This window comes from Pinus tabuliformis, chromosome 6 (assembly GCF_031772625.1).
Source record: "Pinus tabuliformis cultivar Carrire ecotype Pingquan chromosome 6, CPIR1, whole genome shotgun sequence".
NCBI lineage: Eukaryota > Viridiplantae > Streptophyta > Pinopsida > Pinales > Pinaceae > Pinus > Pinus tabuliformis.
The window spans coordinates 1,294,684,009-1,294,710,684 of NC_142292.1; positions in this window are offsets into that span (position 1 = coordinate 1,294,684,009).

Below are 26,676 nucleotides of genomic sequence, written 5' to 3' on the forward strand. Positions count from 1 at the left end.
TCCCTATGTCAAAAACTCATGGATGAGATTTCTGTATTATGAAGATTTCGCTCAATGGCAAAAGTGTTTAGAAGTTTCAAATAGTTGTTTACAATCAATGACAACATACTTCAATCCTCAAAATCAGGGTTTTGATTATAAGCATGATTAAACCTGTTTGGCTAACACTTATCTGTTGGACATCTTGATCCTATAAGGAAGTCTAGCACCTTGACTTTAGTAAATGATACTCTTGATACTTATTATGATGGGTTTCATATGGAAGGATAGCTTATTGACTCCTATACATGAGTCTGTTGATAATTCTTGTGATACACATCATGAAAGCATATGGAAAGAGAGATTGACATTCTCATTGTTTTGGTAAAGTTTTATTGAATGAACTTACTTGATCTTATTGATCATGATAAGCATGGTAACCTTGATGTTAGAGGTATAACTATGAGATTTATATTCTAAATCTCTTACATCTTGTGGTCTTGTGGTCTTGTCTTGATAGTATATGGTTAAACTGGATGCCCTAACTTGATGAATTGACTTGATAGAAAGTGTTATTATGTTCGTAATCTCTAAGATATGATGTTGCATCTATATGTTGCTTGGATTCTAACCTTTGATGAAAGATTGATGTCGTGATACTAATAGCCATGATAGATATATGTTTATGATCTAACAGATCTGTTGTTACATGACTTTAGCAGAGGCAGGTTGGTGACATGAATGTATATGAATGAAGTAGATCCCCAGTCAGATGGAGAATCTCTTCTCATACCACTATTTGCATTATGTACTGTTGAAATATGATTTATGTGCATTTGACATTATTGATTTGCAACAGTCTCAGATTTGAAGCCCATACAGAAATTAGGGTTTTTTCTCTAGACACAGTCACAAATCTGGGAGATCTCATCCTTGGATGCTTACATGCTAAGTCCCATATAGCGTCCAGGCAGCTAAAGACACTCCCATGCTAACATGAAGGGAGTGTTTATGGGTTTGACTACAATTGATCATCATATGAAGCTTTTTGAAGCTGTATGAACTCTAAATCAATTTGACTCTGACATATTCAGCCACTGTAATATGATTTCTGAAGTTGTTGGGTTAAATTGACGATCACATAAAAATGAAGTATTGTGCATGAAATCGGATGGTCACCTAGAATATGTTACTTCCACAGATGTGTTCTAGATAAAAAGATCTGGAAGCATGAAAATATTGAATGTTTTCCATAACATGAACATGCAGACTGAACTTGCGTTTGCAGGTAACCGAAACATACATATAGATATGTCACTATGTTTTTGCTACAAGAGTTTGGCATGATTTGGTTGATTGATATAGATGAAAAATGTGTTGTCATTATGCTTGAAAATAACTTTGAATTGATGATTGAGATATGCTTTGACTATAGATCTCTTTATGATAGTGAATTTGGACTTGACCTGATGTCTAATGATTTGATATTACGGTTTTTGATTTGCCCTATTTTCTATGCTATGTGGGCATAATGACTTATGTGAGTATTCAAAAAAATGATTTTGTATTGGCCTCCTCGTTCCTAGCCCAATGGTTGAGGTAATGATAGTTGTGATTCAACATGAGAATGGAACCTGCATAACTCATCCTTGGTGCATGCATTTTCACCTAGTAACATAAATGACTTGCACTATGATTATGAGAATGACTCTATAAAGTTCGGATTGATATTGCATGGTTTATTTCAACTTGTTTTCATGATAATAGATGAATTCAAGACTTCATATGTGCTCTACCTGTCTCCTGGTTGAAAGTATTGATACTGTGATATTGATGACTTTGATAATGGTTGTGATCTAACTTCTAAACTTTGATAAGCTGACTATGTTGATGTGATGGTACAACATTGATTTATGTAAAGGTGATTATGTTGTCTTAGCAAGGCATTATGCTTGAAAGCATTGCATGAAGCAAGCTCCCTGAACCAAATATGCCTATATTTGACAGTTATCTGATGAAGTCAGGATGATGAGCTCCAAGGTATGGCTTTGATTTTGATTGTGGTTTTGGTTTTATATCTTGATGGTCTACTCTTGACAAGTGATGAGCCTATGATTATCTAGATCAGAGGGAGATATATTTTGAAGCTCGAAATGATGTATCATGGAATGATGAATCGATTTATGGAATTTGGAAAAGAAATTCTATATTGCAAAGATGTTGGAAAATGTTTTTGAATAATGAAAATGCAAATCCTTAGATGCTTCGATTTGAATTTCAAAGATGTTGTTGAACTTGACATGACATCTTACTGTTGATTGAAGCATTGATGTTCCATTTTGAACATCCATATATGTATATGATGTAGAACTTGAATAAATTCATGATTGAGCTGCTTCATTCACATAGATTTGCCACTGTGCATCCTTTGAAATCTCTGCATGAGATATTCTGTTTTTTGAGGCTGATATATTTCTCCTATGATATGACTACATGGATGTATTGTTATTGATAGAGACTATTGTTAAGCACATTTGGATGCTACCTTAGTATGAGATATGCCATGATAATGATTCGGATTTAAACAGGAACACAAAAAATTACAGAGATAACCATAAACACAGAGATACAATGGAAATAATACTTCATTTCATTAATGTAAAATACTGAAATATGCTTACAAACAATAATGGAAATAAACCAGCTAGGGCGATGGTAGCTTATCTCTGAGAAGAGATGTGGCAGCTACATGCCTCTGAACTGTGTTACAATGAGGCTCGAAGGCCTATTTATTGTTGAGAAACAATGGAAAACCCTAAACATCCAAAAACCTAACCCTAGAAGATGAAACGCCAAACTGTGGGCCTCGTTTGGGTAAATTGGTACATCAACTTCTCGGGGTCATAACTTTGGCATATGATCTCTGTTTGACGCGCACAATATCTCATTAGAAAGATCTATCCGAGAAATACAACTTTTGGAAGAGAAACATCAATCCATGGACCCATGTTGCTCCCAGTTTTCCCAAAAAACGTCATTTAGGGCCTCAAAACGGCTCTGGAAGTTCAGGACCCGAAAAACTGCTAAAAATAGTAAACTGTGCTACAATTAAGGAAATTGAAAATCTGAAAGAAACAATGGTTGGGGTCCAAGTGGACTTGGTAGGTGGCCACCAATATCCACCTGGATCATTCCTCCCCCCTTAGGAAGTAATGGTCCCCATTGCGTTGAGTTCATCTATGAGTTGAGGAAACTTCTGCTGAACTTGGTCCCTGGTGAGCCACTTGCCCTAGTGAAGGAGTTGGCCTACTTTGACAACTCGATACAGTTGGATATTCTGTTGGCGAGTGTGCTTGATCTATGTGTACATGATCCGATCAGTTGCAACTTGTTCCATGCAATCTGGATTTAACTCTGTGGGTGTGAGCTGTTCTACAATGTCGGCTGTGCCTAGTAATGGTGGAAAGTATGGCCGAAGGCAGTCCACATTGAACATTGGGTGTAGGCCAAGGAATGGGGGAATGCTGAGGTCAAACGCATTGTCTCCCACAGCCTTGGTAATGGTGTAAGGACCATATCGAAGTGGTCTGAGTTTCCGATAGGCTCCAGTAAGGTGTTCCTTTTTCAAATGAAACCAGACTTTGTCGCCCACCTAAAACTTGTGTGGCAACCGATGTTGATCATGTCACTACTTGTAATTGGCATTTGATTTATCCATAATGTCATGGACCTTCTAGCAAATATGTTGGATGTGCTCAATGAAGCTCATTTCCTTATCTGTTTCAGACTAGACATGAGCCAAATCTGCTTGAGTAGCTGCAAATGGCATGGCCATATCAATGGGACATAATGGCTGGAATCCCAAGCCCACCTGAAAAGGGTCGTGGCCAGTCGAGCTGTGAAGAGCCCGGTTGTAGCTATGCTGAACATATGGGAGGCTCTCGTCCCATGTGTGTGGATGCTTTGAGTTGTACATGCGCAGAATGTGTACAATCATCCTGTTGACAACCTCTGTCTAGCCATCAGTTTGAGGATGGAAGGTTGTGGACTTAGTGAGTTTGGTGTCTAGCATTGACCAGAGTCTGGACAAAAATGTACTAAAGAGCCTGTTGTCCCAATCTGAGATGATAGACTATGGGATCCCAAAGTGTACCCACACTCGTTCGAAGAAGAGTTTAGCAGTGGCTTCTGCTGTGATATTCTTCTTGTAGGCCGCCATAATGGCCATCTTCGAGAACCTGTCGACGACCAAAAAAACATAGTCGTTTCCATGATTAGTGGAAGGAAGGCCTGACATGTAATACACAGAGATTGATTCCCAAGATTGAATAGGGGTAGGCAGGGGGGTATAGAGGCCTTGCTTCTTGATGGTCGGTTTGGCAATGGCACATGGAGTGCATGATCTGATGTACTTCCTGACATCCTGTCGAAGATTCAACCAATCGAAATACTTTTGCAGTACTGCCACCATTTTCTCGACCCCGAAATGCCCAACAACCCCACTGTAGTGTGCTTCCCAAATCATCTTGGAACCTCACTTGAAGGAACACAAAGGTGACCCAGGTGGCATAACATGGCATCTTGGAGGTGAAAATCTGGAACATGCTGACCCTCCAAGAGTGTCTGGTATGTGTGTCCGAATTTTGGGTCGCTTTTGTAGAGAAGTGGCCAATGAGAAGTCTTGTGCCCACAAGAGTTGAGCACGGTGGTTAACGCCATGATCGGTGGTCAACTGAGGCAATCTGCAACATTATTGGTGCTGCCCTTCTTATACTTGATATTCAAATGGAATTGTTGCAGGTATCAAGCTAGATATGTTTTCTTCATCTTGTCCTGACGATGAACCACACTGGTTGGTTCGAAACGCATCGACAAATGACTTTTCATGTGATTTACGCCGAAATCTTTCTCTAAATTAATATGGATCACAGAAGCCTAAACTCTATTATGTGGATCACTTCTGATGGCGATCATTCTGCAATTTCCATTGGGTCTATATGAACTGCAGGGGTTGGTGGTCTGTGTGGATGACCATTTCCTTCCCCAAAATGTAATGCTTCCATTGTCGGTAGGCCTGCACAATGGAATACATCTCTTTGTCATAAGTGGGATACTTCTGGACTGTGTCTAAAAGTGTCTCACTGTGATATGCCACTGGATGCCCGTGTTGAGTAAGGACTGCCCTAATAGAATAGTTAAAAGCATTTGTCTCAACCTCAAATGGTTGTTGCAAGTCTAGAAATGCAAGCACTGGTGCCATGCAGAGGTGATCTTTCAACTCTGTGAATGCCTTCTGTTGAGATTCAAACCAGAAGAATTTTTCTTTCACTCCTCCCTTGGTGACTTGACTCAAGGGCCAAGTGATATGAGAAAATCCCAACATGAACTTGTGGTAGAAGTTGGCAAGACCTAGAAAGCTGCAGAGCTCTGTCATAGTGGTTGGAGATGGCCAATCCCGAATGACTTGGATCTTGGCTGGATCCACATGCACCCCCTGTTCATCAATAATGTATCCCAGATACTGAGCCTGGGTCATGCCAAAAGTGCACTTCTCCAAATTGGCACATAACTTGTGTTGCCGCAGTGTTTGGAGAACCTGTTGGATGTGGTGGAGGTGCTCTTCCCAACTCTGGCTGAAGATCAGGATGTCATCCAAGTATACCACTACAAATGAGTTAGTGAATGGCTGCAAGATGTCATCCATTAGCCTCACGAAGGTTGCAGGAGCATTCGTCAATCCAAAAGGCATAACCAACCATTCGAAAAGGCCCTCTTTGGCTTTGAAGGAAGCCTTCCACACATCGGAGGGTTCGATTGGTACCTGGTGATATCCTAACTTCAAATCGATCTTGCTGAAATATTTCCCCCCATTCAGTTGGTCCAGGAGGTCATCAATCCGTAGCATCGGGTACCTATTATGGACAGTGATCTTGTTCAGCGCCTGATAATCAATACAAAGTCTCCAAGTCCCATCCTTCTTCTGTACCAACACGATCAGGCTCCCACAGGGAAATGAACTCGGACAGATGTGACCTTCCTGCAGCAGCTCCTGAATCTGCCTCTTGATTTCATCGTTCCCAAGAATGGAGCACCGATAGATTGGTCCATTGGGCAGCGACACACCTGGGGTCAGATCGATGGAGTGATGGACCTGACAGTGCAGACGAAACCCTGCGGGGGAGATGAATATGTCCTCATACTCCTCCACAACCTTGTCCATCTGTAGTTTTCGTGTGGAGGGTCCCTGTCTGGAGGTCATGGCCACCGTCTTCTTCTTTCCTTGAGGGCGTATCATTAGGAAAACAAATTTTCCGGTTTTGGAAATGAGCTTACTGCATTGTTTTGCAGTAACCAAAGAGATGGCAGTAGGCGGTGCTACCTTCGGTATCCTATACAACTTATTTCCCAAAGTAAAAATAACAACATGAGGCCTTGATTCATACAAAACATGTCGCTTCCACAAGTATGGTTGTCCTAATAATACATCACAAACTTCAAGGGGAGCAATGTCACACAATACCTCATCTGTGAAGGGCTTGATGTTGTATGGAAGGCGACACTGCTGGATCACGCGAAGATCCCGTCCTTGGTGAAGCCACCCGATGGTGTACGGTTGTGGATGTGTTGTGGTCAGTAAGCCCAACCGCTTCATGACCTCTGCCAAAATGAGGTTCTTTTGTCTCCCACTGTCGATGATGAACTGTAGCAGGGAGCCCTTTATCCACATCTGGGAGTAGAAGAGACACTCCTCCTCCTCTGGATCTTCGGGTTCCTCCTTTTCGTGGTGGAAACGGTGGCATTGGGCTCCACATCGATAATCTGCTTCCCTTTGTCATTCCTCTTGTTGGGTTCTGACTCAAAGTCAGAACATGCATCTTATTCTGAAACCTTTAGCTCAGCCACCAATGATAGCTTGGCCCGACACTCACTTGTGTTGTGAATGGAGCTCTTATGGAACTCACACAACTTTCTCGTGTCCTTTTTTGGCTTCACGACACTGTTATTTGCTTGAAGCTTTAGCAGGTTGTTTTGGGCCGCCCCACCTTGGCTTTGTCCTTTGTTCTGCGGTTTGGGGGAACCTTTCCCTTGCTTTGGATTCGCAGATCCAAAGTCTTGCTTCTTTTGTTTAAACTTTTAATCGACCTTGACGGCATATCGGTATGCCGTGCCGAGCGAGGGATGTTCAAGAATTCTATTTCTTCCTGTATGTACTTGTGTAGGCAGCCGCAGTATTTGAGTACCAAATGCTGCTCCAAATCCTTGATACCCAAGTTTGTGCGAAGGGTATGGAAAATATTGGTAAACTCCAGCACGTCTTGGTCCCTCCCCTGCCGCAGCATGGTCCACTTTATGTATTGATCCTCATAGCTCTCGAAAGGGTAGTACTGCTCCTTGATGGCATCCCGGAATGAATCCCAAGTGGGTGCAACTAAAAATAGTGAGCCTGTACTTTCATCCTTCTACTCGCAGTAGGTTTCCCACCAATCCTTGAGGTGGGGGGTTGCGTTGAGAAGAGTGAAAATAATATTTTCTCGACTGGAAAAATCATGAACAAAAAAATAACCCTCTAGCAGATTTAACCATTTATTAACGGCATCTGCGTCTATCTGACCCTTGAATATGGGGATTTCAAAATTAACTTGTACCTTAAACGGTGTGGCGTTTCCAGAGTAGCTATTAGAAGCCGATGTGTTGCCCTGGGTAGCCGCTGAAGGATCTGGGAAAAGCTATCCATCGTCACATTCCTTTGTCGCTTGAGGGCTTCTTCGAGCAAGATTTTGATAGGATCTCCTGCCCCCTCGTCTTTCTTTTCATCCGCCATGGGAGGCTGTTGGGATTTGCGAGGTTAGTCTTGCAAAGGTTCGACCAGTTCAAGCCCTAACTCCTTATATCCCAACCTCGTTGGGGACATGCAAAGAAAAACAGAGAAAAGCAGACCGTTCCGATACCACTGATCTAGATTTAAACAGGAACGCAACAACTTACAGAGATAACCATAAACACAGATATGCAGCAGAAATAATACTTCATTTCATTAATGTAAAATATTGAAATATGCTTACAAACAACAATGGAAATAAACCAACTAGGGCGATGGTAGCTTATCTCTGAGAAGAGATGTAGCGGCTACATGCCTCTGAACTGTGTTACAATGAGGCTCAAAGGCCTATTTATTATTGAGAAACAATGGAAAACCCTAAACATCCAAAAACATAACCCTAGAAGATGAAATGCCAAACTGTGGGCCTCGTTTGGGTAAATTGGTACATCAACTTCCCGGGGTCATAACTTTGGCATATGATCTCTGTTTGACGCGCACAATATCTCATTAGAAAGATCTATCCGAGAAATACAACTTTAGGAAGAGAAACATCAATCCATGGACCCATGTTGCTCCCAGTTTTCCCAAAAAATGTCATTTAGGGCCTCAAAGCGGCTCTAGAAGTTCAGGACCCGAAAAACTGCTAAAAATAGTAAACTGCTACAATTAAGGAAATTGAAAAGCTGAAAGAAACAATGGTGGGGGTCCAAGTGGACTTGGCAGGTGGCCACCAATATCCACCTGGATTAGATAACTTGGATGAGAGTTCCATAGCATGACCGAGGTTGAACATGATGTTTCTAGCATGGCTAGCTATGAGGCAAGAAGAAGAAGCTCCTTAGAGAGCTGCTTGAGCATAATATGGATATGACATGGATACATTGTGATATGATTGGAAAAAAGTCCCATATTTATATTTGGGATCGAGATACTCTTATACATTGAGACAATGCAACTATTTGAAACAAGCTCAGGCTTGTGGTTGGCACCTCCTTGAGAGCGAGGATGATTATGGTATCCTTTCATGTTTTATATGATTATATATGATCTGAAATGATATTTGATTTGATGTTCTGTATGAATGGGAAACAACTGCTATTGAGACAAGCATATACCAGATTTGAGCATGATGAGAGTAGCGTTGATTGAGGACAATCAACCAACTCTTCCTCCCTGTTTGAGCTCCCAAGGTGAGAAATTGAGATGGAGGCCTCCTAGGGTTAGGGAACTATGGAAATAGAGTGTTACCTCTATCTATTACCTATAGGGTTGGAGAATGTTGCTCCCCTATCTTCATAGGGTTAGAGAATGTTGCTCCCTTGTTTGGTATTTGCAAAGTATACCCTAGTTGGCATTATACCCACAAGCAAGCCAACTTGTCGGGAATACCACTCCTCATTTGGCCAACGAGTTGAGAGTGTACTTGGGGTGTACAACCCAAGTCGATTATGATGCAGGTGTTCTACCACATGATTATTCAGGGTCATCGATGGGAAGACCAATAGGAAATAGGATGGGTTGAGATAACCCTATGCGATTCTAGGTTGAGATTGAGATCCCTAATGAGATCCTAGGGTCGAGATGTGCTCCCTTGTGTGTTTAGATATCCTATTTCTAGATATGGGGTTGGAGATGTATAGCTCCCTCATGAGATTCTGGGTCGAGATATGCTCCCCAATGTGGTTCCAGGTTGAGATGTGCTCCTTGATGATATGCTCTTCGATGACGATTGATGATGATATTCTGGGTAGCAGCCCGCTGGAAAATATTCTAAGTAGTAGCGTGATGGATAAAGGGTGGTAGATTGAGCTCCCCTCTAGTAACAAATTCTTCTTCTTATAGATTCGAGAATGTTCAACATATGAGCAGGAACAATCAAGAGATTAGCAGGAATAAGAAAAGGATAGATCGAGATGTACAATGATGATTTGTGATGATGAGACCCTTGATATGGACATGACATGATGAATGCATCAAAGAGATTATCTGTGATGATACATGATGACACTTGAAGATTCCAGAATGGCATATTGATCGATGGACATATATTGGCAGGCAGAATTCTCCCTAGTTGAGAGGGAGTGCTAATTTTTGAAACTGCAGTCAAATTCCACCTTGGAAAACTCAAATGACTGAGATAATGATTGAATTAGATTCCTCTTTTTGAGAGGACCAAAATCGACCTAAAGATCACCTTATTTGGTCAAGCGGAATTTGAGTTTTGAATTATTTTATTCATACATGTATTATGGAATGGGTCGGCCCTAACCACATGTGTAACAGCTTAGGTCAACCTCAACCCCAAGTGGACCCTCATGAAATACTACAAATAGAAGGTACCTCAAGTTCATTTGGACATATTGAACAATCCATCTTCTCTTCTCTTATTTTCTTGGTTCTCACAGGTCTGTAAGAGGAAAGTTCGCACAAGGGTCCAAAATCTTAGGGTTGAAGTTCACACTGATCTAGGGTCTCCTAGATCTTGGACGTTGGTACAAAAATTAACATTTTAGTGCCTAGACTCTGGCACAATGTGTTATGGGAGCATCTAGGGAGCCTTGGACGCTGGCACAATGGGTTATGAGAGTGTCCAAGGCTTCAGAGATAAATTAGGTTGTATTAATCCTCAGATGCTCACACATTGTTGTCCTAAAAGCATCCAAGCTGCCATAGACACTCGCACAACAGACTTATGAGAGTTTCTAGGGCTTGAAGCAGGTCTAAGTATGTTTGACCCTGGATGCCCTCATCCAGTTCAACTGAAAGCATCCAGATATGTTCCAGACACATTCATCTAGTTATGCAGAGAGCATCCAAATATGAAATAGATGCTTGCACAACTCTTCCTCTCTACGTCCGGAACTCATGGATGAGATTTATGTATTCCGAAGATTCCTCTTGGTGACAACAATGTTCAGAAGTTGTCTACAGTCAGTGACAACACACTTCAGTCCTCATAATCAAGGTTTTGATTATAAGCATGATTAGATTCATTTCATGGATATCATAGTTGTTTTGCTGCATAGATAAAGTTATGGATCATTGTACACCCTTTTACTAAATCGTTTGATGACGATATAAGAAGAAGAATATTTGCAAGGGTTTTCCCCACAGTGGTTTTTTCCTTGGTCTCAGACCAATCCTGGTGTCTCTATGTGTGTGCATGCTTTTCTTCTGTTGTTCCTTTATGTTCTGCTGAATTGATGATGATGTTGTTGTTCTTTTTATATAATTGCATATGTTGATGAAGAATGATATATATATGAATAATCTAATGATGATATGGGGTGAACTTAATGTATTAATGAAGAAATGCAATTATCAAAGAAAAGAACAATCTATCTCTATGGAAAATTAACAATTAAAAATTACTAAGATAAATTAACAAAGAAATATAAATTTACCAGAAACAAGAAAAAAACACACATAAACACAATGTTTATCTTGGAAAAACTCCAAACTAGGGAAGAAACGAGTTAACAGAATATTCAAATAGTCCCTTGGCCAAAACTCAACCAAGTGTGCCTTCACTACTCACATACCTAGCACATTATAATGAATTCTTCCCAAGCCTTTAAAAGGCTTCATTAACTGCAATCCACTAGAACAAAACCATAGGAAACCAGAACCATGTGCGCAAAACCACCATTTTTAACCAAATAACTTTGAATCTTTCACTGAGTCAAGTTTACCTAACAACACCACCACCACCCCCCCCCCCCCACCCCCCACCCCACTAAAACTTGACTTGGGTTTCCCTTGACCAAATCCAGCCAAATCAACCAAGTGAGCCAACATTGCTCACCTCTAGGTGTTACCCCCTTAAAGTTTATATCTAGGGTATATTGTAATTTGGCATGAACCTTTTCACCTAGGTCTAACTCTATAATTTAATGGTAATTTCCTAGGGGTATGCATGCCTTACCATGTCTTACAATAATATGCCCATTTACATATAAAAACTTTCAACTCCATCTATATAATTTTGTTTCATTAATTATTGTTACTACTTACAATACACGACTGACATATCTCTCTTCCATAGGTCACCCATTTCACCACAAAAAATATCAATTTGAAGCAAATAACCCATGATTAATCATATTATTGAAGCATTCTGTCAAACACTTTGTGTTCATCCTTGACATAAAGAGAACCTTAGCAGGTGACTTGGAATGGCTTTTTTTGTACACTTTCTTGCACATATCCATGGTTCTTATCATTCTCACACATGTGAATTAAAAACCATCAAAATTCTCTCTCAACTTTGACCTCTTCCCATGGCTCTAATGCCATATTAAAAATTATTGAGAGAAATTAATCGAGAAATATAAATTTACTACAACAAAAAAAAACACATAAACACCATGTTTATCTTAGAAAAACCCCAATCCGGGGAAAAATACAAACTAACAAAATATTCTATTAGTCCCTTGGTTAAAACTCAATTGAGTTAGCCAAATGAGCCTTCAATTTTCACATCTAGAGCACATTATAATGAAGTTTTCCCATGCCCTTTAAAGGCTTCATTACATGCAATTCATTGGAATAAACCACGGGCAACCAAAAGCATGCGCCCAAAACAATCATTGTTGACCAAGTAAATTTAACTCTTTCACTTAATCATGTTTACCTAACATGCATTTGGTGTTTAATGTGGAGTTGCATCGACCATATTTTCACTTGTGTTGGACACCTTGAAGGTAGCCAAGATATTTTCCCCCACAAAACTCAATCCCAACTACATTGAACAAACTACAACTGATCAAATTATGGACACTAAGATGAAGGAAAATTTCTAGAAGAAAATAAAACTCTATCAAGTTTTCAAAACATGGCAGATTCTTCACCATGGCAAGTGGCTCTCCAGGACCCGAGATCAACGAAAGTTTCCCCATGTGATGAGTGAACTTGACGCAATGAAGACCATTGCTTCATAAGGGGGAAGATGATTGATCCAAGTGGATGTCAATGAATCACCACGATTAATAATCATTTTCTACTATTGGTGGTTTAAAAGCCCATGGTTTTGGTAAACCATCGTATCCACCCATGGTATTCGAAAGGTGGAAGAAAACAAAATAAAAATTTAATTGTACAATTAGATTTTACCATATACAACCATTTGCTAGTTTTTACCATAAAGATTTGTGGTATTTACCTATGATTTTTGGTACCCGTGGTATTTGAAATATAAGTGCTTGACTCTAGGTGAAATGCACCCATAAATAATATGAATATGAACCTTCACATTGTAAAAGCTAGGAAGTTTCCCATGATGTAGTCTTATAACAATTTTACCATTTAATAAAAATATTAAAATCTTTTCATAGTATTATTTCCTCTAAATTATTTTCTATGCATTTGTGACATATTTTATTGTCAAATTTTTGTCTCATTCCTCAAATATTCCATATCATTGCCAATTTCCAATTTTCTAAAAATGATTCACCCAAATTTTATAGGATAAAAATATGTTACCTTAAAAATTTCCAAAATTTTACATAAACTATATAAAATCATTAGAATTTATTTTTTATTTTTCTTTTTCTTTTATTTTTTATTTTTATAAAAAATTTAATAAACATTTTATAATTTGCAAATTAGGGGCTAGTAAGATTTGCCAAGGTTTATGCATTTTAAGGTAAATTTCCATCCTTAAAATTTTCCTTGATCAAAAGGAGAAGAAGAACCAACCCTCACCCTCTCAAGCAGGCTGATGACACATTAATAATGTCATATCAGAGAGAAGGCTACCCCATATCAATGAAATTGTACAGTTCTACATGATCGCAAAAGCTCATATAAGACCATTACGTGCAAACAATTAGTGCACATATTTGATCCTTCAAGGGGGTGGTGGATGGAATGATAATAATTGAATCATAGGAGGAGTTGTCCCAACAACAATGTACATTAAATATATGCAATCACTAATTAAATTTTAATGTCTAATCAAAGAGTTTAATTATCACATGAAATTCTAATTTTTAGTTGTTTTCTTGTTGAGAAAATAAAATTAAATGGAACCCATTCAACACAAAAGATGGGATGACAAGGAAAAAAAGGAAGGATCATAAAATTGAGTACCTTTATTTTCCTTACTTAACATTTCATAAGTGTCACAATGTTTATATTTTAGTTCATTTGCAATCATCCACAGACGTTTTAAGTACAAAAGTAGTCATCTAAACATTTGATTGACATTAAACTAAGTATGGGTTATGAGTATATGTTGGAGTATCTAGGGTTAATTGAAGAATTTGTAAGTAGCTATATTGTTTTACTTCCCTTTTTTAATATATATATATATATATATATATTCTTGACCCATGGGGGATTTGAACCTTGAATCTCATGGTTTACACAATACTTTATAACATGGTGATTACCAATTGAGCTCCCACCATGGGCTTTCTCTATTTTAATAATTATTAGAACAACATGAAACCTTTAATTACATATATGATTTGTCACGGTGTATAAAAAATTTAGAAAACAATGAACAAAGTGGATCCAACATAAAGTTTTTTGAGAGATGACATTAGGAATGTCTGTGATGTAGGAATTTACAGGGTAAGTTCCTCAGACAGAATACCAAAAGACACCGCTTACAAATAGATCACAGATCAATACACCAATATTCTTGACGTGGTTAAAACCCGCAAAGAGGGAAACAGTCCACGGCCTGAGCCAACGCGGCCACTTCAGGAAATTTATTAATAAAAGAGTAAAAATTTACATAAGTTTCTCTCATGAATGGTTACCCTACAAATGACCCTCCATGCTATTTAAATATAGATCATGGACCAATCGGGTATTAAGCCACAAATCAAGTGTCGGTAATACCGAGGAGAGAATGAAGCTTCGGATCACTACATATCGTGACCGTGGGATTGTAAGTTACAAAAGTACATAGTAAAGAAACACACTTTACCTAACTCTACACTAGACCAAGTTATACTTAACTATTTCTTATGTGTTGGAATATCCTAACATCCCGCCTTAATTTGATTGAAAGATGTACAAATATGACACAATAGGAGAAGGAAGGAGGCATTAGAGCCTATCCCCCTTTAGTGACAACTTCCTGAACTCCAACCATAAATCGAAGTTTAGTAAACTTTGCCTCTGTGAGAGCCTTTGTAAAGATGTCTGCAACTTGATCATCTGTTGAACAATATTGCACTTCAAGAACATGGTCATGAATGAGATTTCTAATGAAGTGCATGTGCATTTCAATGTGTTTGCTGCGCTGATGTTGGACTGGATCTTTGCATAGTTGAATGGAACTTTGATTATCACACCAAAGTGTAGTCGGATGCTGTTGCTGAAAACCAAAATCTGATAGGATCTGAGGAAGCCACAGGGCTTCATTACTAGCTTCTACGGCACCACGATACTGTGCTTTTGCTGAAGAAGAAGAAATGGCACTTTGTTTCTTGCAAGCCCATGTAATAGGTCCTGAACCAAGAGCGAACACATAACCTGCAGTATACTTCTGATCATCAGGGTCACCAGCCCAATCGGAATGAGTGAAACCAACCAATAGAGGAGATGCTTTTGCACTGTAATGAATCCCAAACTGAATTGTACCTCGAACATAACAAAGTATCCTTTTAGCTGCTTTCCAATGACTTTCATGTGGGTTTTTCATAAACCGAGCAATAAGGCCAACAACAAAAGAAAGGTTAGGAAGAGAATGTATCAGATACAAAAGTTTTCCTACAAGTTAATGGTATAAGGTAGCATCAACTTCAAGGGAAGTACAAGTGACTGAAATTTTGGCTTCAGACTAAAAGGGAGAAGGGGCTGGCTTACAGTCTTCCATGTGAAAATGGTGTAGAATATCACAAGCATACTTGGACTGGGAAAGGGAAATAACTTCCTTGAATTGCAAGATTTGAAGACCAAGAAAATAATGCAAGTGTCCTAAGTCTGTCATTTCAAACTTATTTTTAAGGCTGGACTTCACATGGTTTATAAGGTTGGCATCACTACCAGTAAGGATAAGATCATCAACATAAATAACAAGAATGATAAGAGGCTTGCCCACTTTCTTGGTGTAGACAGTATTGTCAGAATGACACCTAGAAAAGCCAATTTCTAAAAGAAATCTATCCATTTTGGCATACCAAGCCTGAGGGGCTTGCTTGAGACCATAAATGGATTTCTTAAGCCTACATACAAGGCTGGAGTCTGTTTGTATAAAGCCAGTAGGTTGTTTCAGATATATTTCTTCATGCAAGTCCCCATGCAAGAAGGCAGATTTAACATCCATCTCATGGACTTCCCATTTGAAAGAGGTAGCAAGGGAAAGAACAAGACGGATAGAGTTCATTTTGGCAATAGGGGAGAAGGTTTTAATAGTGAATGCCTTCAACTTGTGAAAAACCCTTAGCAACAAGACGAGCTTTATGTTTATCAACTTTTCCATCTGGTCCATGCTTGGTTCTGTAAACCCATTTGCATCTAACAACTTTTCATCCCTTTGGAAGAGGAACAAGATCCCGTGTATCATTTGCCAATAACGAACGACATTCTTCATTCATCGTTGCGCCCAATCTGGATGGCCTGAAGCTTCTGCAAAGGTGTTAGGATCATAATTCGTTGAAGCTTGAGCCAGTAAAGGAGAGGCTCTATCAAACTGAAAATGTGTACGTCGCTGATCTGTAGGATCATCGGCAAGAGCACTTGCTACATCACGAGTAGCACAAACCCATTTTGGAAGCTGAGGAGCTGAAGGAGGATCCTGAGAAGGCGGGGGAGGATTGTCATCCTCGCTGTCATCATCTAAAGAAGAAATATTTTCAGAAGTAGAAGGGATAGAGAGAGGTGGCACATCTGCCGAACTAGGCTCGTAGGCCAATATATTTTCAGCAAACTTTACATCTCTTCTAATGATAACATTTTTGGACTTAAGTGGAATAAGTCTATATCCTTTGACATCTTCAGAATATCCAACAAAAATAATTTTTTCACTCTTAGGTTCTAAAGCTTTATGTTTCTCATCTGGAATATGGGCCCATGCTTCACTTCCAAAAACACGAAAGTGACTTACATCTGGTTTAATTGAGCTCCATGCTTCTTCTGGAGTGATATTCTTTAAAACCTTAGTAGGAGTGCGATTTACTATGTAATTTTCACAATTAATTGCTTCTGCCTAAAAATTAAGACTAAGTCCTTTAGATTGAAGCATACAATTAGCCATTTCCTTTAAGGTGTGATTCTTCCTTTCAGCTACACAATTTTCTTGTGGAGTATATGGAATAGTATGTTGCATTTGAATTCCATTCTCAGTGCAAAAGTTGATGAATTTGTTGTTAACATATTCTTTGCCATTATCAGATCTTAGCTTAAGAATTTGATGTCCAGATTGTTTTTCAACAAAGGCCTTAAAGGCTAAGAACAGGTTAAATACTTCACACTTGAGTTTTAGAAGTATACCCAAGTGCGTCAGGAGAAATTGTCAATGAAAGTTAAGAAACACTTGTAGCCAGAGAATGAAACAACTAGAAGTGGACCACATAAATCACTATGCATAAGTTGTAAGGGGGCTGAGGCGTGCCAAGAGGCACATTTTTCAAAACTATCCTGATGATGTTTTCCGAGTACACATCTGGAACAAACACCATCTCTGTAAGATACCATTGGAAGACCTGTCACCATATTTTCTTTACATAAATTCTGAAGGGAACGATAGTTTAAGTGACCAAATCGCTCATGCCAAAGTTTGCTCACTTCATCATTATGAGCAACAAATACCGAGGGAAGATTTGATGACCAAAAGCTGTTAAACTTATACAACCTTTTAGAATGATCAGCAATGTTAGCAGCTAAAATCTGTCTAGGATACCTTAGGTCCTTAATTACAACATTGTGAGGTGAAAATTCAATGATTTTACCTTCACCTGAATGAGTTATTTGATATACAGATATAAGGTTGCAGGATAAACTTGGAACACATAATACATCATTAAATTGACCATTGTCTAGATAAATAGTTCCAGTCCTTACAACACTAAGAGATCTATCATCACCAACATATATATTTTTGGTTGATCCGGATTTAAACAGAAACGCAACAAATTACAGAGATAACCATATACACAAAGATGCAGCGGAAATAATACTTCATTTCACTAATGGAAAATACTGAAATATGCTTACAACCAGAAATGGAAATAAACCAGCTAGGGCGATGGTAGCTTATCTCTGAGAAGAGATGTGATGGCTACATGCCTCTGAACTGTGTTACAATGAGGCTCGAAGGCCTATTTATTGTTGAGAAATAATGGAAAAACCCTTAACATTCCAAAACCTAACCCTAGGAGATGAAACGCCAAACTGTGGGCCCCGTTTGGGGGAAATTGGTACATCAACTTCCCGGGGTCGTAACTTTGGCATATGATCTCCGTTTGACGCATACAATAGCTCATTAGAAAGATCTATCCGAGGCGGATTCCCCAAAAAACGTGTTTAGGGCCTCAAAACGGCTCTGGAAGTTCAGGACCCGAAAAACTGCTAAAAATAGTAAGTTGTGCTACAATTAAGGAAACTGAAAATGCTGAGAAAGATAATGGTGGGGGTCCAGGTGGACTTGGCAGGTGGCCACCAATATCCACCTGGATCATTCCTCCCCCCTTAGGAAGCAATGGTCCCCATTGTGTTGAGCTCCTCCATGAGATGAGGAAACTTCTGCTGAACTTGTTCCCTGTGAGCCACTTGCCCTGCTGAAGGAGTTGGCCTGCTTTGACAACTCGATACAGTTGGATATTTTGTTGGCGAGTGTTATTGATCTGTGTGTCCATGATTCGATCAGTTGCAGCTTGTTCCATGCAATCTAGATTTAATTCTGTGGGTTCGAGCTGTTCTGCAATGTCGGATGTGTCTAACAATGGTGGAAAGTATGGCCAAAGGCGGTCCACATTGAACATTGGGTGCAGGCCAAGGAATGGGGGAATACTGAGCTCAAATGCATTGTCTCCCATAGCCTTAGTAATGGTGTAAGGACCATATCGGAGTGGTCTCAATTTCCGATAGGCTCCAGTAAGGCGTTCCTTTTGCAAATGCAACCAGACTTTGTCGCCCACCTGAAACTTGTGTGGCACCCGATGTTGATCATGTCGCTGCTTGTACTTGGCATTTGATTTCTCAAGAATGTCATGGACCTGCTGGCGAATATGTTGGATGCGCTCAATGAAGCTGGTGGCCTTATCTGTTTCGGACTGGACATGAGCTGAATTCATGTGAGTAGCTGCAAGTGGCATGGCCACATCAATGGGGCATAGTGGCTGGAATCCCAAACCCACCTGAAAAAGGCTATGGCCAGTGGAGTTGTGAAGAGCTCGGTTGTAGTTGTGCTGAACATAGGGGAGGCTCTCGTCCCATGTGCGTGGATGCTTTGAGTTATACATGCGCAGAATGTGCACAATCATCCTATTGACAACCTCTGTCTGGCCATCAGTTTGAGGATGGAAGGCTGTGGACTTCGTGAGTTTGGTGTCCAGCATTGACCAGAGACTGGACCAAAATGTGCTGAGAAACCGACTGTCCCGATCTGAGATGATAGACTGTGGGATCCCAAAGTGCACCCACACTCGTTCAAAGAAGAGTTTAGCAGTGGCTTCTGCTGTGATATTCTTCTTGCAGGCCACCATAATGGCCATCTTCGAGAACCTGTCGACGACCACAAAAACACAGTCATTTCCATGCCTAGTGGAAGGAAGGCCTGACATGTAATCCATGGAGATGGATTCCCAAGGTCGACTAGGGGTAGGCAACGGGGTATAGAGGCCATGCTTCTTAATGGTCGGTTTGGCAATGGCACAGGCAGTACATGATCAGATGTACTTCCCAACATCCTGTCGAAGATTCGGCCAATAGAAATAATTTTGCAGTACTGCCACTGTTTTCTCGACCCCGAAATGCCCAGCAGCCCGATTGTAGTGTGCTTCCCAAATCATCTTGGCACGCTCGCTTGAAGGAACACAAAGGTGACCGAGGTGGCATAATAGGGCATCCTGGAGGTGAAAATCTGCAACATGCCGACCCTCCAAGAGTGTCTGGTATGTGTGGCCAAATTATGGGTCGCTTTTGTAGAGAAGTGGCCAATCAGAAGTCTCGTGCCCACAAGAGTTGAGCACGGTGGTCAGCGCCATGATCAGTGGTCGACTGAGGCAATCTGCAACATTATTGGTGCTGCCCTTTTTATACTTGATATTCAAGTGAAACTGTTGCAAGTCTGTAGACCACTTCTGATGGCGATCATTCTGCAATTTCCCTTGGGTCTGTATGAACTGCAGGGGTCGGTGGTCTGTGTGGATGACCGTTTCCTTCCCCAAAATGTAATGCTTCCATTGTCGGCATGCCTGTACAATGGAATACATCTCTTTATCATAAGTGGGTACTTCCGGACTGTGTCTGAAAGCGTTTCACTGTGATATGCCACTGGATGTCCATATTGAGTAAGGACTGCCCCAATAGCATAGTCAGAGGCATCTGTCTCGACCTCAAATGGTTGTTGTAAATCTGGTAATGCGAGCACTGGTGCCGTGTAGAGGCGATCCTTCAACTCCCTGAATGCCTTCTATTGAGATTCAGACCAAAAGAATTTTGCTTTCGCCCCTACCTTGGTGACTTGACTCAAGGGCCAAGAAATATGAGAAAACCCCAGCACAAACTTGTGGTAGAAGTTGGCAAGACATAGAAAGCTGCGGAGCTCTGTTAGAGTGGTTGGAGAGGGCCAATCCCGAATAACTTGGACCTTGGCTGGATCGACATGCACCCCCTGTTCATCAATGACGTATCCCAGATACTGAACCTGGGTCATGCCAAAAGTGCATTTCTCCAAATTGGCACATAGCTTGTGTTGCCGCAATGTTTGGAGAACCTGTCGGATGTGGTGGAGGTGCTCTTCCCAACTCTGGCTAAAGATCAGTATGTCTTCCAAGTATACTACTACAAAGGAGTTGGTGAATGGCCGCAAGATGTCATCCATTAGCCTCATAAAGGTTGCAGGAGCATTCGTCAATCCGAAAGGCATGACCAACCATTCGAAGAGGCCCTCCTTGGATTTGAAGGTAGTCTTCCACACATCTGAGGGTTCGATTGGTACCTGGTGATATCCTGACTTCAGATCGATCTTGCTGAAATATTTCGCCCCCTTTAGCTGGTCTAGGAGGTCATCAATCCGCGGGATCAGGTACCTATTACGGACAGTGATCTTGTTCAGCGCCTGATAGTCAATACAGAGTCTCCACGTCCCATCCTTCTTCTGTACCAACACGATCGGGCTCCCACAGGGCGATGAACTCGGACGGATGTGACCTTTCTGCAGGAGCTCCTGAATCTGCCTCTTGATTTCATTGTTCTCCAGAACGGAGCGCCGATAAATTGGTCCATTGGGTAGCGGCGCACCTGGGGTCAGATCGATGGAGTGCTTGACTTGACAGTGCAGAGGAACCCCTGCCGGGGAGGTGAAGATGTCTTCGTACTCCTCCACAATCTTGTCCATCTGTAGTTGTCGTGCAGAGGGACCCCGTTTGGAGGCCGCGGCCACTGTCTTCTTCTTTCCTTGAGGGCGTATCATCAGGAAAACAAATTTCCTGGTTTTGGAAATGATCTTACTGCATTGTTTTGCAGTAATCAAAGAGATGGCGGCAGGTGGTGCTACCTCTGGTATCCTGAACAACTTATTTCCCAATGTAATAATAACAGCATGGGGCCTTGATTCATACACAGCATGTCGCTTCCACAAGTATGGTTGTCCTAGTAATACATCACAAACTTCAAGGGGAGAAATGTCACAAAATACCTCATCTGTGAAGGGCTTGATGTTGTATGGAAGGCGACACTGCTGACTCACGCGAAGATCTCGCCCTTGGTGAAGCCACCCAATGGTGTATGGTTGTGGATGTGCTGTGGTCGGTAAGCCCAACTGCTTCACGACCTCTGCCGAAATGAGGTTCTTTTGACTCCCGCTATCAACAATGAACTGTATCAGGGAGCCCTTTACCCACATCTGGGAGTGGAAGAGACGCTCCTCCTCCTCTGGATCTTCGGGTTCATTTTCTAGATCTTTGCGGTAGCAACAGTGGCGCTGGGATCCGCATCAATGATCTGCTTCCCTTTTTCATACCCCTTATCGGGTTCTGACTAAGAGTCGGAACATGCATCTCATTCTGAAACCTTTAGCTCAGCCACCAGTGACTGCTTGGCCCGACACTCACTTGTGTTGTGAGTGGAGCTCTTATGGAACTCGCACCATTTTCCAGTGTCCTTTCTCGGCTTCGCGGCGTTGTTCTTTGCTTGCAGCTTCGGCTGGTTGTCTTGGGCTGTCCCGCCTTGGCTCTATCCTTTGTTCTGTGGTTTAGGGGCACCTTTCCCCTACTTTGGATTCGCAGATCCAAAGTCTCGCTTCTTTTGTTTAAACTTCTGCTCGACCTTGACGGCATATCGGTATGCTGCACCGAGCGAGGGGATGTTTAGGAATTGTATCTCTTCCTGGATGTACTTGTGCAGGCAGCCACGGTATTTGAGTATCAAATGTTGCTCTGAATCCTTGATACCCAACTTTGTGCGAAGGGTATGGAAAATATTGGTGAACTCCGGCACGTTTTGGTCCCTTCCCTGCTGCAGCGTGGTCCACTTTATGTATTCATCCTCATAGCTTCCGACAGGGTAGTACTGCTCCTTGATGGCATCCCGGAACGAATCCCAGGTGGGTGCGGCTGAAAATAGTGAGCCAGTACTTTCATCCTTCTGCTCGTAGTAGGTTTCCCACCAGTCCTTGACGTGGGGGGCTGCTTTGAGAAGAGAAAAAACAATCTTTTCCCGACTCGAAAATTCATGAACAAAAAAATAACCCTCTAGCAGATTTAACCATTTATCTACGGCATCGGCGTCTATCTGACCCTCGAATATGGGGATTTAAAAATTAACTTGTACCTTAAAGGGTGTGGCGTTTCCAGAGGAGCTGCTGGAAGCCGATGCGCCGCTTCTGGGTAGCCGCTGAAGGATCTGGGCAAAGCTGTCCATCATCGCGTTCCGTTGTCGCTCGAGGGCTTCTTCGAGCAAGATTTTGATGGGATCTCCTGCCCCCTCGTCTTTCTTCTCGTCCGCCATGGGAGGCCGTCGGGATTTGCGAGGCCGGTCTTGCAAAGGTTCAACCAGTTCAAGCCCTAACTCCTTATATCCCGACCTTGTTGGGGACATGCAAAGAAAAACAGAGAAAAAGCAGACCGCTCTGATACCACTGATCTGGATGTAAACAGGAACGCAACAAATTACAGAGATAACCATATACACAAAGATGCAGTGGAAATAATACTTCATTTCATTAATGGAAAATACTGAAATATGCTTACAACCAGAAATGGAAATAAACCAGCTAGGGCGATGGTAGCTTATCTCTGAGAAGAGATGTGATGGCTACATGCCTCTGAACTGTGTTACAATGAGGCTCGAAGGCCTATTTATTGTTTAGAAACAATGGAAAAACCCTTAGCATTCCAAAACCTAACCCTAGGAGATGAAACACCAAACTGTGGGCCCCGTTTGGGGGAAATTGGTACATCAACTTCCCGGGGTCGTAATTTTGGCATATGATCTCCGTTTGACGCGTACAATAGCTCATTAGAAATATCTATCCGAGCACTATCATTGTTGGAACGGGCAACATCGGTCCATTCCATGGACCCATGTTACCCCTGGATTCCCCAAAAAACATCGTTTAGGGCCTCAAAACGGCTCTGGAAGTTCAGGACCCGAAAAACTGCTAAAAATAGTAAGTTGTGCTACAATTAAGGAAACTGAAAATGCTGAGAAAGACAATGGTGGGGGTCCAGGTGGACTTGGCAGGTGGCCACCAATATCCACCTGGATCATTGGTGTTACAATCTTTTAAAGAAGAAAACATGGCTTTGTTTTTGGCCATGTGATAAGAAGCTCCAGAATCAATGAGCCACTCATGGGAATGAGAAGAAGAAGATACATTTAGTGCATAACCAGACCGAGATGCTTGACAACCACATGCATAAAGTGTTATTCCTGAAGATGAAGTTGAAGTTGAAGAATGCTCCAAATGGATGTTATGATTCTTCATTACTACTTCCAAGGCTTCCATCTTTTTAAAGAATTTGGATTCTAAGTGGCCATCTCGATTACAAAAGTGGCAATGTCTATCAGTCTTCTTCCCTTTGTTTTTATTTTCCTTATCATTTTGTGGAAATGATTTTTCATTTTGAGGCTGAAATTGCTTAGGACACTTGTTTGGTTTATGACCATTCTTTTTAGGATACCTTCTTAGGATTCCTTGAATTTGGTTGCTGTTGGGCGGCTAAGGCTTTCTTAGAAGAGTTTCCAAGATTAAGAAGACCAAGATATAAGAGATTTTCTTGTTCTCTTATTAAAGAATCACAAAAGGCATCAAAAGAGGGGGACTTGTAGTCTTGTCCTTGAGAAATAAATGCTTTTCTAGTAGAATGGAAGGTGGAAAGAAACACAAAGTATGCTGGTCCAAACTTAGTAAGAATGGAATAGATAATGCTACCATTTTCTTTCTTAACCTTAACACCTTCTAAGAGAAGTCTAAGGGTCTTGAACTTGGACAAAAAATCTTCAATGGAAGAAAAATTATTGGGGTCCAATGTAAGAAACTCATTTTCGAGTTGATGGGCTCTAATTTCATTTTTAATTCCAAAAAATATAGTGAGCTGTTTCATTGCTTCATTAGGAGTATCAAGTTCTGCGATATGGAATCTAAGGTCTGGATAAATAGACATCCCTATCAACCCATGTGCTTGATATTGCCTATTTTCCCATTTGGCTACCTTATCTTCATCTTGAGGTTTGGTTTCTTAGCCTAAGGCTATTCTATAAAGACTTTTACTTCTAAGTAAATCCACAATGTAGGAACACCATTGAAAGTAGTTGGTGCTGTCAAGAATAACTTGGCATGGACTTTCCATTTTATCATAAACTGAAGCTGTAGATGATGAAACTAAGTGTTCCAATGGACAGATATTGAAAAATTAGACTAATTAAAAAAAAAAAAACGACTCTGAAAACGGATTCCGGATGAAGAAGTTATGGCTTTTTGAAGAAAAGTTGTTGAAGATGTTGACGAAGTGCGTGAATGTGCGAAAATGAATGATAATGTTATATTTAAAAAAAAAAAAAAATCTGCCCCCTTTCGAAACTTAATCTAATTATCTCACTTTAAAAGTTTTTTATGTGACTCACTTTTATAAATAAGTGAAAGTCACTTTTACAATGGTACTTTATGAGCTACCCACTAAATTGTAATTTAAATAAAAGATAAAGAGACTTTAGAATTATAAGTGACTCACTTTTTATAATGGGTGAGAACACTTTTACATAAAGTAACTTTAAAACATAAGCTACATGTGCTTGAAAAAGTAACTTAACAAAAACAAAAACTTGAACTCGAGACCTCTATTCTCATAAAGTAATTTTGGACCAAGTGAGCTAGTTTAAAAGGTTAGTAATTTTTGGAAAAGAGGAAGGGGTTTTTTTTTTTTAGTCACTGAAGCTTTGGGGTACGTGCTTACTTGAAAAATATCTTTTTTTTTTTACCTACAAAACAAAAACCACAAAACCCAACACAGACATACAAAAAAAAACCCTTACGGCTTTAAGTTAGCTTTACCCGGAAACTAAATATTTTCCTCAATGTTTCTGATTTTCCGATATCACACTAAGGCGCGGCAGAAAAGAGCATACACATGAGAAAAATCCTTCATTTTTGTTTCTGATTTGCCCATATCGCATAGAGTCGCAGGGCAAAGAGCATACACAAAAATGAAAGGTATAGATCCGTTAATAAAAAACAGAGAGCTAAATAAACCGAAATAAACAGAGGGATGAATAGCTAGAACTGCAAATAAAGGCTGTATACCTCCAAATCTTAAAAATGACGTAGCTAGGGCTACCAGAAACCTTTTCGTGTGAAACAAAAGGGGTTCCTCACTGGAATAGATGCTCTGTTATGAAAGCAGCTCAAGAAAAGATAGAAAAGATAGATCAACGCCTTAGAATTCAGCCTCTTCGAGGGGGCAACCTCCTTTACATTACATAAATGAACAATTCTTGGATGATACAAATGAAAAGACCTCCTTTCTAGATATAGGAGTCTAAGGGGTTATAACATAATCAGAGCCGACATAACAATAATAATGTAAGGTTAAAATAATAACAATAGTGGGCTTCTATGGGGCACAATAGTAACAATATGGGCACTACATGAGTACATCAATATAATAAGTGGGTTATACTAATAAAAATAAGGGGTTACACTAGTAGTATAGGGGCCTAACATGCCCCTCTCCTTCAACAAGCGTTGTCCTCAACGCTTGAGTAGTTCTTGATGCTTCTGTATAAAATTCTTGTCCTCCATGTGGAATATTCAGCAGGTAAGTTCTTCCACTTGATGAGATACTTTGAAATTGATCGATTTCATAGCTGTCGAGTTCTTGTTTCTGTGACTGCTCCAGGTTCTAATATGATTTTTCCTTCCTCTTCAATTTCTGGCAATATTGCTTGAATTGGGATCTTTTGCAACTTTTGAAGAAGTGGCCATACTTCTTCGTCCTTCTTCCATTCATCCCTTGCTTCATTTCTCCAATCTGGTTGGATAATATAAATAGCACAAAACAATGCTTCCACCTCCTCATCCTTGAAGAGTCTTCTCATTCGGTAAGGTCGCCATTTTTTAAGTGCATGTAGTATTGCCAATATTTCCTTCCCATAAATAGTTTGCTTGAGATGTAGCAGTAAAAATACCCAATTACCTACATCAAAACATTTTTCACTACGATGTTGATGTACCTGTTGTTTCGTTTGATTTTGCACCG